The following is a 14,116-nucleotide window of genomic DNA, read 5'->3' as shown; positions in this document are numbered from 1 at the left end:
CCGGTGAAGAGGATAAGAATACGCAGCGCACATTTCGTTGGTGGTGGACACTCGACGGATCCAAGATTTCCGACTTTCCCCGCTGACCTAATGCAAAACGTTTAGGATAGCTGACGACGGAGGATGCGGTTAAAAACTGCCGGTCTGTTTCCTGCATTTGGTGTTTATCGGGTAATCCTTTTTCTGTCTTCAAATCTTTTTAGCCATTCCGAGCTGGGGAACCTACAAAGCCTTTTGTTGATTTGCTGATTTTGTTGATTTCTTTTTTTTTTGTTGTTTACGCTGTCGGGTTTCTTTTGTGAGCCATCGCGAGGTTCTGCCACTTCCTGCAGATAGAAATTTTATGTACAATGCCTGCATGTTGATATATATGCCTGTATTTTGTTGAGCATTGCAAATTGTTACTTAACCTGTTTTCTTTTGTGTGTGTGTGTGTGCTCTAATATAACTGCGCTGAATAAGAAACGCGCAGACTTTTTGGATCGGTCACGTGTTGTTATCGCGTGCTGCGTCTGCCGCAATTGATAAAATGAGAACTATCAGCAATATCGACAGCTTAGTGCAACGAACTCACCGCTTAAAGTGATTCATGTAAAGTAGGACAATGGAATTCGTTCACAGCGCCTGTCACCTGTCCTGGTGTCAGTTTATTGCATTTATGCTGAGCAGGACAGCAAGCACAGCTTTTGTGCGCGCACCTGAACGAATACCAGAACGGTGGCGAATAAGCATCGATTTCCTTTTTAGTGCGAAGTGCTTGCGGCGGATGTAGCACGAAGAATACAGCAGTCACTCCTTTCGAGGTTACTTCTGCGCGTAGTAAGCACCTTTCTCGATGAGAATGTCGCTGATATCAACTGGTCAATTTGTCAAGACAATTACCTCAAAACATAAGCACGTCCTTTTCTTCTGTGGTAAGCCTGTGCTGGTTCTTAAGTGCAGGCGGTGAGAGAATGAACCAGGTGGTATTAAAGCTTTTTTTTTTTTTTTTTGCCCAGTTGTTAATGTCAGGCTGGTCGTTCTTGAAGAGTTGCACTTCCATTTACATGTAGACAGCTCGAAAGTTTATAAAAAAGGAGCCAAAAACCTGAATTTCAACGGCGCAAGAGTCCTTGTTTACGGGGTTCCAGTTTGATTGACGGGTGCAGCGATCTTTGACAGCACAATTATATGCGGCTCCGCATTACCCAAATGTGTCGAAAACGTACTTGCTCTTGAGAAATTCCACAACCTTTTCTTCATTCGTTCCAATAAACAAATTCACAGCTGTCAATTCGGGGTAGTTCAACTCGCTGGATTACATTGCTCGCCTTAGCAAACGCCTGTCTCGTAGGTGGCTGCTGTGCGCATATCCTTACACGGGGCAGCCGATGGTGCCGCTGACACGGTGGAGCAGCGCGCCCTCGTATGCGTAGCAAGCTCCCTATTGGTAGGTTTTCTTCTGAAAATGTGTACACGGCTTTTAGCGCTGGCAGTAAGCATTCATGGGTAATGCACATTGAACATTCCGGAAAACGTAAGCCGTACAAAATATAAAAAAGCATTGTTGCTGTTTCTGAGAAGAAAGAGGAAACCACAGAAGCACGGGATACGATCGCGGTGCGGCGATGTATTACCGCAAAGGTTTTTGTAACGGCTGGACCCACACAGTGATTTACCAGTGCATGGCTTGTCGGAAAAAATTTACAAAGCCAAGTTCCAGTAACTGCAACTGCGAAAACAGCATAAAATTTTAGCGCGCAATCACTGGGATTGTCGACCAAAGGAAACCTTAGCGCGCATCTGAATTTTGGACGCGCACTCCGAAGCAAGAGCTACCGAACGCGGCAGAACGAACGATGGTGCAGCATCAGCGTCGAGCGGGAAAGAACGAACGGTAGCACAGCGGGGAAGTAAGAAGGCAAGTGATGTCAGCACGCGCCGCGCCCGCGCAGTGGCGGAGCGGAACAGAGGTCCCGTGCGTGCTCGGCGCGCGAATGTGAGTGCCTGGGCACCTGCAGGCGCTGAACGAAAACTGTCTGATGCACGCACAACAAAGGGAACATGAAAAATTTAAACGCGATGTTCAGTGATTTGATATGAGGTGCGTCTGTCTGTATGTCTGTTTGCCTGTCTGTCTGTCTGTCTGTCTTGCACGATAAGGTGTTTGTGCTGGCGTACGCCTGTCATTTGCGTTATGTCCTAATTTGTTTCATATGAGGCTCTAAAGGGACACTTAAAAGAGAACCGAAGTTGATCTAAATAGATATATTGGCGTCCTCAGAAGGCGTATATACCAATCACTGGGGAAGTACGTTTAAAATAATTTGTAAATAATCGACAAAAGAAGCTATCAGTCGCTCAGCCGAGTTGTCGTAAACAGCAACTGATCGGATGTGCCAAGAGTCACGTGACGAACAACAGACCGAAAATCGCACCCGCAAGCTTTCAAACTAACACGTATAATCTTTCATTAACTTTCATATGTCATCAAAAAACTATAAATGTAAGGGTATAGGTGAAGCCGTGCCCAGATTCGCAAGCTGCCAATCCGCAACGCCGCTGGCGGTTGCGATGGGGATTGCAGGATCGGCGTAGCGGCCGCGGCCGAGACGTTTCACTTGGGAGGTTTTAGTTGTTCTTTTAGGCCACACCACTCCCTTACTCGTTTCAAGTCGCCGTTTTCTTAACGCGAAACGTATTGAAGTGGTGCGAAGAAGATGAGAGAAAGAAACACGTTTTTCAATTGGCAATTTCTCCACAATGAAAGCCTCGTTCACCGGCGAATAAATGTTGAGAGAGCTACGGGGCAGTCGAACTATCGTGCGAACCAAACCTGCCAGTTACCTTCAGTGCCCCTTTAAGTGCCAACCTGTCAATTTTTGTTGCATGCAGGTGTCGCATACTCCTTGCCAGTAGCACTGAAGCAGCCATCCGCCTCTCATCAACCGAATTGGACAATGTGCCGCACATTCTACGACGTCGTGCCGCGCCTCGGCGGAAACCCGGTATCACTTATACATACGCACGCAAACACGTCTACCTGGCCAAGAGCTCAAAAATTGAAAAAAAAAAAAAACACCACCTTGTATGGACAAAGCTCGTGAATGCTGGTATTTATAAGACCAATAGCCCCAATTACAACACCTTAATACAGGCACCTTACACGACAAGCTTTCTCCCGGACTGTTTGTGATTAGGTTCATTAGTTGTTCCAGCCATTGGCGCCAAAATCAAACCCACCAATCAAAGGCAAGAGGGCAGGACAAGTCCTTCACCGAACAGCTCCGTCCCTGCCTTTTCTTTCCCGCGCTAATAAAAAGAGAGTTGGGCTGCTAACAATACAGTCACCGACTTGAGCTGGCGGCAGGCGTCTGGGAGACCGTATACGTCTCCATTTCCGCAGAAGCCACCAAAACAGGACGAGCCAATTGACCCGGAGAAGTCGGTTCTCTTACGCCAGCCACTTCCCCTCTTTGCGTTCCTTTTCGTCCCACAGAATGGTCCAACGGCAGCCCCAGATTTTTTTTTTCTCTGTATTCTTTACTTTATGAAGCGGACCAGTCTATGATAAGACAATCTAGCCGCGGGAGCGCCACGCATCCATCATTTGTCGGGTTCGCGTCGTGACCCCTCTGGCCGGGAGGAAACTCTTCGTGTGGTAAGAAAATGATGGGAGTGGGATACAGGGTTCGCGCTTAGTGAGAAATGACAAGAAGCAGAAAAGAAAAATTGGAAGGAAAATAGGTATGGAGGCGAACTCCATGAGCATTGCTTCATGGATACATCGGAATATTTTTTCATGAAGTAAGTACTGCCACTTTCCGTTAATGCGGGAACTCGAAAAACCATTTAAGTTTGTGGGGACTTTCCGAAGTTAACCTTAACCGATACAAAAGCATGTTACGGAGCAGCTAGCTCTGAACCGCACCAGAAATATAGTTAAAGATGTAGATATACGAGTATGCCCGTGTATGCAAAATAAAAAAAAAAAGGTTGTAAAATACCACATCTTTCATTACGTGAAAATATTCTATTGGTTCGTTCTTTGCTTCTAACGAGTGTAAAAATGTGTCTTCGTTGCTCAAGAAAAGCCTTAACGTCGCCCAAACAATTCGCGCCTCTCAGCCAATCCTTGCGTATGTTCCTTGCTACTCCGGTGTCTTGCTGTGTGCGTTTACTGCCGCCTTGATTGGCCGCCTCCGCAGATACCGCTGCTTAAAGATGCTTTATTAGGCTCCACATAGGCTGCCGTAATTCCACATTTTCCTCACGCAAATGTACGCCCCTTCACGCTACTTGGCTCTCCACTCCGCGGGAGTTGGTGAGGACCCCACGATGAATTGGCTAAGCAAGCCCGCAACGAGGATTGTTGGTGGTGGTGATGATGATGATTATTAGAGGCCCTCCCTTTGTATCGGAACGTCGGTTGTCACCAACAGACTTGCCTGTGTTATTCTACTTGTTTGCCCTACCCTTCCCAAACTTATTGGGCTGTCCCCCTCCCCCCCCCCCCCCCCCCCCGTTTTAGCCTCCCATCGCTTGCACCCCCCCCCCTCCCCCATTCCTGGCCTTTCACTCCTGTTTACCTTCACCCCTTCTTATTCTATTTCGGCATATTACTCATCCTACGTCCCACTCTGTTCCCTACTTTTCTTCCACCACCACTCCACCCGCCTCTTCGTCACCTCTATGGCGCTGAAGTTGAGGCTCTCCCTCCCAGCAACTCTCAAAGCCTCCGTCAACGTAGCTTCTCCATCGTTTCGCCGCAGTCGTATCTCTGTGCAGTCTATGACAATATGCCCTACGGTTTCCCGATCCCTGCCGCAGCATACACAAGTTTCGTCCTGTTGCCTGTAGATAGCCGTATATGCCCGTGTTCTTAGGCACCTCACCCTTGCTTCAAAGAGCAATGCACTGCCTCGAGTATTGCCATAGAAACTTTCTTTCCTGACGAACCCAGGATTCCTGCCCAAGCGCCTCCGCGGAGAGCAGCGCCTTCTGTCGGCGTGTGGCGGCGCGACGCTCCGTAACTGAAGGGAGCGAAAAATGAAAAATCAATAGCTCCTCACCCAAACCAGTGAGCTAATTGCTCTCCCGGTTGTATGCAGAACAGCTTTCACTCTCCATTACTGTATATTTTCAATCATGTAACTCGAACGATGCGTGTTACCTGGGCATATAACTTTTTGTCAATGGCGTCTATGGGCAGTCTCTGAAAAATGGACCACTTGGCTCTCCTAAATCGAGCACTGTGTCGCTGCAAGATCAGATATCCAATTGCTCTCCCGGAGTTGAGTACTACAGTATGTTAACTTCAAGACGCCATAAAATTCCACGTGATTGGTTCACAGAAAAATGTTACTGGGCACTTTTTGTCTGGAGTCTGATGCCAGGTTAGAGAGTGAGAACGTGTGGTGCCCTCTCTCGTAGTGGCCGGCATCCTCTACAGCCCCCATAGCCTCCGCGGTCGGCTGCGGTCTTTTCGGTGCAGGACGTTTCGGTACAGTGCGTTTCGGTACGCTCTTTCCGGCGCACAGACCTTTCGGGACACGGGCGTTTCGGGACACGGACCTTTCGGGACACGGGTGTTTCGGTACAAAGGCGAATTCCGGCATGCGCTGTAGGCTGCGCGCGTTGTTTCGTACCTAATTATTACAGATGTTCTTGTTCGCAGTTCTGCGTTATTTCAGGCCAGCAGTTGGTTGTGCGGCCTTGCCAAAAAAAAAAACTTCCGTTTATTTGTTGAATATTAGCTGGGATATTTGTAGCATTTATAAAACCTAATTGTTCATTATTCTTTTTGTAGCGACTTATTAGGTATTTTATATAACAAATCAGTGACAGTATCACCGTATTTCCTCGGTCGTGTTTTGACGACTTATTATCGCTTTTTTTTCTTCAAAAATCAGTGAGAGTAACTATTTTATTTTCACACTTTGCGGATCCCCTACGACAAAGGCTGCGGAAATGGGAGCCACTGCGCGGGAAAAGGAACCTGTGCCTTTTTAGACCGCTAAATGATGTAGGGCAATTTCTCGGCATTCCGCATTTGTATGCGTTGGTTTTTTTTTTATAACGCAAGTGCTTAATAAGGCGTTTTTAGAAAGGCATTACGGAAGGTACCTATTATATTCGTCATACCTGTCACCCTCTCCATCTATGCTCTTTCCCCCTTGCCCACCCCCACTCAAAGTAGCAGGTCAGAGACTATACGATCAGGCCGACCTCTCTGTGTTTTCTTTCCATGCAATAAATTACTCTCTCTCTCTCTCTCTCTCTCTCTCTCTCTTTTTATCGCCGCACACTTCCGTCCCGGCTTCGTTGTTAGCAGGGGCTGCGGCGGGTTTGCATTGTTTGTTTTATCAGAAGTTGGAAATGCTTTGTAATAATGTTTTCTGCAGCATACGTACAGATAATTAACTTCTCAAGGACTACTCATTTGGAATTTTTCTCAGGAACAATGCAAATATATGTTATGTATTGGTGTTTTATTTCAAATATACCTAATGTTTTGTTTCGGCTCAACAATAATCACAAGTATTGACATTGCCAGCGGACTTAATTGTTTAGAACTCTCCTCTGCATTAACTTTGGCCGGGCGGCTGAATCGAAGAACAGAAAGACAGGCTAACAAACAGACCAAGAGAGAGACCAAACTTTCCGCGTTTAATGAGCCCCTCAACCGTCACGAAAAAAATAAAAAGGAAAGAAACCAAAGTGCCTTTTAATTAAAGCACGTGTGCATTCGCCTTTCCTGATATTCTCTATCACCCCGTTGTCGTTCCATTCGGTGTATTGAAGGACTCTGGTTATACTCAAAAATAATCAGCGATCGCACTTACAGTGGCGTTGCTAAGGGGATTGACCGGGGGGGGGGGGAGGGGGGGGGGGTTATTGCTGGAGAACCAGCCTCCTATGTCGGGGGTGCCATTTGTGCTTTTCCACTGTGCAAAGTGGGCGCCGAAACAACTGTTGCAGCTCTCGCCACACCAGCCGATTAAAAGTTCCTTCCTATTATACTGGGAGCAGGCGAGGAGACGTCTGCATCCAACAATGTCGGAAGTGTTATTATACCCGGCTTGAAGCCGCGGAGGCCAACGGGGCGAAAAAGGAGCGATTCCTGGAAAGGGGCGCCATCGGTATGACTAAGGCCCTAGGTATGACGGCGACGCGCGGAAGGGTGCAGGGAGCAAGCCTGTTCCTTGAGATGGGCGACACTGGGGCGAATGAGACTGGTCATTGTGTCCTCGGGGGCTTCTTCGGTGGCTCTTTGTTGTGCAGTAAAGAGCTATAGCACTGCCATGCACCCGGCCACAGAAACGACTTCGTCGGGACGGCCATCGTCGAGAACGAAAACATGGAGGCGCAACGTCACGATACCTTAATCGCTACCTTGGGACTCTCACTTTTGTGTACACGCATGGCCTGCGCTAGACAGCCTGCGCATGGCCTGCGCTTTGTGAGATACCTAACGCGTTGAAAGGCTATCGGACGCGGCAGCAGGCTGACCCCAGTCACCCCTGAGAAAGAAAGCTGGTTGTGAAACGTCGGCTTTTCCATTTATTGTAACATTGTTTGCAGTGTAATTATAGCTTTTCATTTGTAGCCTCCCAACCAGACAGGTCGCAGCCAAAAGTTTACCTTCACTGCATGTTGTGTGGGTCCTACAGAGGAACCAATTGGTAATGGGCCTACCCAATTTCCCATTGATTCCGCTGAATGACGATCATTTGCGACCCCACAAGCACGTGTGCATACGAACTTTTAGAGATATTCGAAGGCACGTCATCCCGCGGCTCACAAAACTTGCACAACATAGGCAGTTTTTTTTTTCGTACCACTGGTGTTGGGAGTCTAAGCTACTTTCTAGTAGTCGACCAAGTGATAGTAAACAAAAACAAAAGAAAAGTGATTATGACCGAGCTCTTTAATAACAAAGTTTTACTCGCAAATAATTGCAAGTCGGCACTAACAAACTGGGTGCGAGAGTACAAGCTTTCGCGTTTCAAAGGCCTTGGAGATTTTTAAAGGTCGATAGTCGTGCTCTTTTGTCTCAGACGGCATTTCAATCAAATGGTTTTGAAAAACGTTGTGTGTCAGCTCAAAGGTGGCATTTTAGTCAAATGGGGATCCGGACATTTCAGTGTAGGACATTTCGGCGCAGACAATTCGGTGGACGGACATTTCGGTGCACGGACATTCCGGGGGTCTAGGTCTTTTCGGTACAGGGCGTTTCGGTACGGTCTTTTCGGTACACGGACATTTCGGTGCACGGACATTTCGGGGGTCCTGGTCGTTTCGGTACAGGGCGTTTCGGTGCGGTCTTTTCGGTACACGGACGTTTCGGTACAGGACATTTTGGTACAGGGCGGTTCGGTACAGGTCGTTTCGGTACGAAAACGAATTCGAGCGAGCGCTTGAGGCAGCAAAATCCGCGCCCGTTGTTAACATGGGAGTTGCAAGCACGCAAATCGAACGTGTTTATTACAACTGTTGTTGCTCGTAATTTTACGTTATTTTAGGCCAGTAAAAAGATAAAAGAAAGGACGCCAAACAGGCGCTGAAAGTTTATTGACGAAACCACCATGTATATATAATACATCCATGGAACGGAAACAAAAGCCCACATATATGACATACTTTTCATGATGTCATACCTTTCACTTTTTTTTGGAAGCTCGCAGATACTGCAGATGCTCGTTTTTGGCGAGGACTTGTTTAAAGCGGTAGACACGTGAACGACCGGCGGATGCGATTCGCGTGCGACTGATCGTTACGACTGATTGTTAGGACGGGTTTTGGCGGATCAGTCGCATGCGAATCGCATGCGCCGGTCGTACTTAGCGCCTGTCTTGCGTTTTTCTTTCTGTCCTTGTCGTCTGAGCTGTGGAATCATGACGACGACAGTTGAGTACTGTTGCGGCCGTTTTCTCGATTTCCCTGGGAAGGCCGATATGAGTGCCCTTGTATTAAAACACGAAGGTTCAGGGCCTTTTATTCTTACAATTTTCGCATGCAGGAAAGTCTGGCACATCCTGCACCCCAGACGGACAGAAGGGTTTGCGTGTTGAGTCCACACAGAAAAGCTACACTTTTAAAATGTTTTGAGCGGGTTTCCAAGTTATCCGATGTAAAAGGGTTGAGATTTGGGCGAGTTGGTAATAATGCATCTAAAAAAAAACTGCGCGGAAATTAACGGGGTTTTCTGTGCTGTCTTCGTGTGTTTTTGTCCCCGTTAATTTGCGCGGTTTTTTTTTTTTTTAGATTATCCGATATGCCTGGAGTGGTAATATTGCTGCGTAAGAATGTATGTCTGCAGCAACAATAAGTGTCGAATTGGTCACGCTGGAACATGTAAGTGTTATAGTAGATTAAATGTAGATTGATAGCTCCCAATTTTGTGAGGAATAATCGAAAAGAAAAATCACGAGACATTCCAGGTGAATGTGGATTACCAGCGAAGCTTGTCTTGGTACGTGACACGCAGGTGGCGCCAAATTTACCGGAAAGGTGTAAACAAATTTAATTTCTGTTGAAAGTTGACGATGGGCATCTTCAAGGAAGACATATACATTTATCCACGCACTTTTATTTTGACTCTAGCGAACGAGCAGACGGTGCATCATATTAACTAGTCTACTGATGGTGCGGATCGAGTGCTGAGACGCATAAGCTTGAGGTCAAGAACGGCGAGTGACATTGGTGGTGACCGTGTACTGACAATGCCTACACCGGGACATTTTTTTTCGAACGCCCCACGGTAAAGAACGCCTCACTCTTCAGATACGTAAGTTTTTGTTTGCATACATGCAAAATACAAAAAACACTATATATTCAAATGAGCTTCGCCTAAAAAATGTATTTGTCATGAGGCGGCTCGCTGTCGTTGTTTCGGAAGCCGGTTCCGAAAAGAGAGGGTGTGGGTAAAGCGGGGCTTAGGCGTTGCGCTGCTAAGCACAAGGACGCGGGTTCGATTCCCTGCTGCGGCGGCCGCTTTTCTGGTGGAAGCGAACAGCAAGAACGACCGTGTGTCCGGAATTTCGGCGCACTTTAAAGATCCCCAGGTGTTCAAAATTAATCCGGAGGAATCCACTGTGGTGCGCCTCATAAAACGTGAAGCGGGGATTTCCCCCTTTTGACCTAACGCTATTGCTCGTGACCCCCGCACTCCTTTATGTGTATCCAACATGAATGTTTACCAATTCACTCCAATTCGCGGATTGTATTCAGCCTTGTAACTGGAGTACACATATTCGGGGTGATTTAAATTCAGAATTTTTCTACAATACGTTTCGGAGTTCATATACAGTGAACACTCATGTTAGCGCAGTGTCCTTGTTATTCTTATATCGCCTCAAAGGCATTCTGCTGTGGTAAATGGTGTGTTGGCAACGGGAATTCTTATTTCTAGAAAAACAAGAAAAACGGAAAAGAAAACAGTATATGTGAATACTTTTTAAAACGAATAATTCTCGCGATTACCACGGGCTTGGAGGGCGACCGGCAACATAAATTAATGAAGCCACCTAAGGTTAGGAGTCTTCATGCAATCGACATCGTTTGCAGGAAATGCAGTAAAATTTAATATTCATCAGACGCGATATCCGTGCAGTGAATTGCAGTTTTTGTTCTGCCATGAGGTGAGATCCTCATTTATGTGTAGGTTTGTTTTATGCGTTTCTTATGTTTAGCGTTCATTTTTATATACCCCGTTCACGCATTACTTGTTACACATGCTAAAACTTGTACTTGTGTCTTTTTTAGCTTACCTTACTCAATGCCTTATCGAGGAAACTGAGAGATAGTTATAAATAAATAAATAAATATATGTAGAATATTACTCATATGGAAGCTAAGCCCTTAGTTGAAACACTAGTTACAAATCTTTATCTCTAGTGGTGTGTCCGTGAGTTCGCATCGTGCGGAAAGGTAATAATGAGCAGTGACAGAGGAATTCTAAAACTAATTATTGATACGTCACGATGTCATAAAATGAATCAATTCCAGAACTTCATTGAAGTAGCTAAGGTGACGCACCGGGAACATCGCTCGCAGGTACTGTTTTGAACGCGTTTTGAAATTTCATGCTTTCTGCTCACGTAATTAATGCGTCCCTGCAATTTGAATTTTCTCAAAAGCCATTCAAGAATACCAAACTTCGGAAGAAAGAAACGGCGGCTGCTACCGTAGCATTTTTTTACTCGAAAATATCGTTCCGCAGTTGTAGCTGTCCGAAATAAGTAATTATTATCGAATGCTTTTTTTTTTTTTTCTGGTGGTATGAAATGTGCGATAAACAGGAAAATAGCGTCGTAGATAGACATAAGCCGTATACACCATTTTCCTTGCTAGAGGTGGGCGCCGCCATTTGCTTTTTCTGACCGGACCGCTAGCGCCGTCTATGAAGCGACCGCCGAAACCTCCGCGCTGGGCTGTTAAGTGCTCCGTTCTTTCCGTGCGTCTGCTCGGTACCCGTGCATTACCAAGTGAACCGTAGTGGTTTGGCGTTAAGTTAGCGGTTGCAGTGCTTGTATGTGTGTGTGTTCTGTTTTGTTTTCATCATCTGCAGACGGATTTTAGGTCTTAATTTACTGCCAGAGCGGAAAATGCCGATCCCGGCTGTTGCGAGCAGCAGTAGCAGTGTGGTGGTGGTGCCGGTGGTGCTCCGCAGTTCCGCGATGCAAACGAATCGGTATGGCACCGACTGACATAGAAATCGATGTCGGGGAGTAAATACATGTTTTCAATGTCACCGTGCTTGTTATGTTCGCCGATTAGTCATGTTTACGGAAGCGCGGACGTCGAATGCAAAGCGCGCACAGCATATGTGGGTCACGGTGATCCGGGCTCGCGATGGACTTACGACGAGGCGATTGCGACGCTGTAATATAATATAATTTTTCTTAACTAGACTTATGACGGTTACTGACGAAACGAAATTACCTGGGCGGAAAAATAACACGACCGCACAACCAGTCAAATTACTATTCGAAGGTTGAGCCAAAGGGTCGACGTTCGGGCGAGTTAATATTGGTTGATCATGATCGGGATTATTATTGACCTAACTCTGCGCAGCGCATGTGGCCTGTCGCTCGGAGCCCACCTTTGTGAAACCGCTGCTTGCAGCAGTAACTGTTTTGGTATTGTAATACTTTAGATGTCGTGTCAACGCAAAAGGAGTAGAAGCTTTTCCTTTAACCGCGTTGTGAACAGGTTGAGCTATTTTCCAAATGCATCGTTCACGCGTATCTCCAGCTGCGTTTCCACATTGGGCTGCCTGCTTATCCTGCTATCGACCAGCAGTGTGCGATGGAGAAAGTTATCTTTTCATATCGTTTGGCAGTGTAATGCGTTGGCCTGAAAAAAAAGTAAACAAAACGCCGTGATTTTAAAGGTTACATTAAATGAAAAGGGGATTGTTTAATGCCAATCGGCTTTAATGACAAACAATATATGGTATTTTAAATTGACTACAAGAACCAGAAGTTATTGTAATGTTGTATTGTATCGGCGCTCGTCAAAGATCCCCAGGTAGTCAAAATTAACCCGGAGCCCTCCACTGCGGCGCGCCTCATATGACCCATGAAGCGTTGGGGCGTTAAACACCATAATGAATCAATTAATCAATCAACCAATCAATCAATGCTGTATTGTAAAAGATAAAGTTGCTTCTAACATTTCAGGGGGTTCGCTTCCCTGTCGCAGCATTGCGTGTAATGAATGGATTTTGCTCCGTCTGCTTGCCGTCCAAGTGCACCCAACAAACCCTGGAGTTGGTCGTTGGTACAAAGTCGTTGCGGTTTATCAACGGCATCCACCGATATCTCAACTCGGTGTGCGTTGGGAAGTGATGCAGCAAAAACACGCCGCGACCGCAGTGCATTTTCTCCAGGCGGTGTCGTGCACATGCGTGCTGTCAGCGACTGTTTCTCGCTTTCTCTGGTTGTTCAATAACCCACCACCGCGCAGTGCTGGCCAAGCGACGTTTGCGCCTTGAACGGCATCGCAGCATTGGCTAAAACAGTTGAAAGTTCCGCAAAAACTAAGCACAAGGTGCAAAATACTGCTGAACTACGCTGCGGAGCCCACCGCGCCGGGCGATTTTAACAGCCCAGCGCGCACAGGCAACGCTGGTCGGCCGCCGAGAGAACTGGTTTGAGAGTATTTTCCCCCTTTCCCGGCTGCTTATGGAAAATGGTGTATATCTAGTAGTAGTCGTGAATTACTTCGCAGCGGACAACATTTCCAAGCTCTGCCAAAATCCTAACGCAGAGGGCATCTGATTTAAGAGTAGAGAGCAGCGCAATGAACGGGACGAAGCGAAGACGAGACAAGCACAAAGCGCTTGTGTGTGTCTCGTCTTCGCTTCGTCCCAACTTTTGCACCAACCGGCTCAAGCTTCAACTATTCTGACGCATCCTCTTGCCATCCCACAATAGTCGCGGGGGAACTCTATTGAAGTGACTCCCCGCTCACAGACGAACAATTAACTTGAGGAGAAGGAGTTGACCGCGCCGTCGCACTTGACAGTCAAACCGGTCGAACGCCGCGACCGCCCCGAGAAGAATGAGGGAAAATAGCCCGTGTAGGCAAAATTCCATTCCGCTACGGCACGTGGTGGCAGCTTTGAGAACTAGGGGCGCTTGGGCAGGAATCCTGGACTCGTCTAGTTTCTCTGTTCTAAAGGTCTCCGTGTTTTTTTTTTCCTTCCTTTCTCTGCACCCAATTCGTCGTCTCTGCTGCTTTTACCTGCTTATTAACTGTTGTGTATACCCCACCTTCCCCTACCGAATGGAACCAGGGTAGTCAGCGCCACCTCCCGCCAAGAGTTGGTTTCTGGTACAACGACAAGGAGCCAGAAGACAACTTAAATGTGCGATTCGGCTGGGAGCGAAATCATAATCACGCCTCACAGGCTTATTACTAGAGAGAGATGGTAACCGATCCGAGCTATAAGTTTACGCAGGACGCCGCCCCTGATATCAAAACGCGTCCATTTTCCCCGTGTAAACTCCGTTGAATGCTTCTAGCATTCACTGGCCATATTTTCCCCGTCCACTGCATGTTATGTCAATAAAGTCAGTTGTTTTCTGTTTCATCCGGTTGTGTGTGCTCTTGCCAGAGAGTAGTTGCT

At 46.9% G+C, this 14,116-nt stretch overlaps 1 protein-coding gene across 1 annotated transcript in view; it reads right to left on the bottom strand.

The window, feature by feature from the left end:
• Ia-2 (tyrosine phosphatase IA-2) overlaps positions 1-14,116 on the bottom strand; it is a gene marked incomplete in the record, with an annotated part of 628,737 nt that overhangs the window by 387,102 nt on the left and 227,519 nt on the right.

Source organism: Haemaphysalis longicornis, unplaced genomic scaffold (genome assembly GCF_048455015.1).
Source record: "Haemaphysalis longicornis isolate Haplotype H1 unplaced genomic scaffold, Haemaphysalis longicornis Haplotype H1 scaffold_2, whole genome shotgun sequence".
Taxonomy (NCBI): domain Eukaryota; kingdom Metazoa; phylum Arthropoda; class Arachnida; order Ixodida; family Ixodidae; genus Haemaphysalis; species Haemaphysalis longicornis.
Note: the sequence above shows the minus strand (reverse complement) of the source record. Positions and strands in the feature narration are given on the sequence as shown.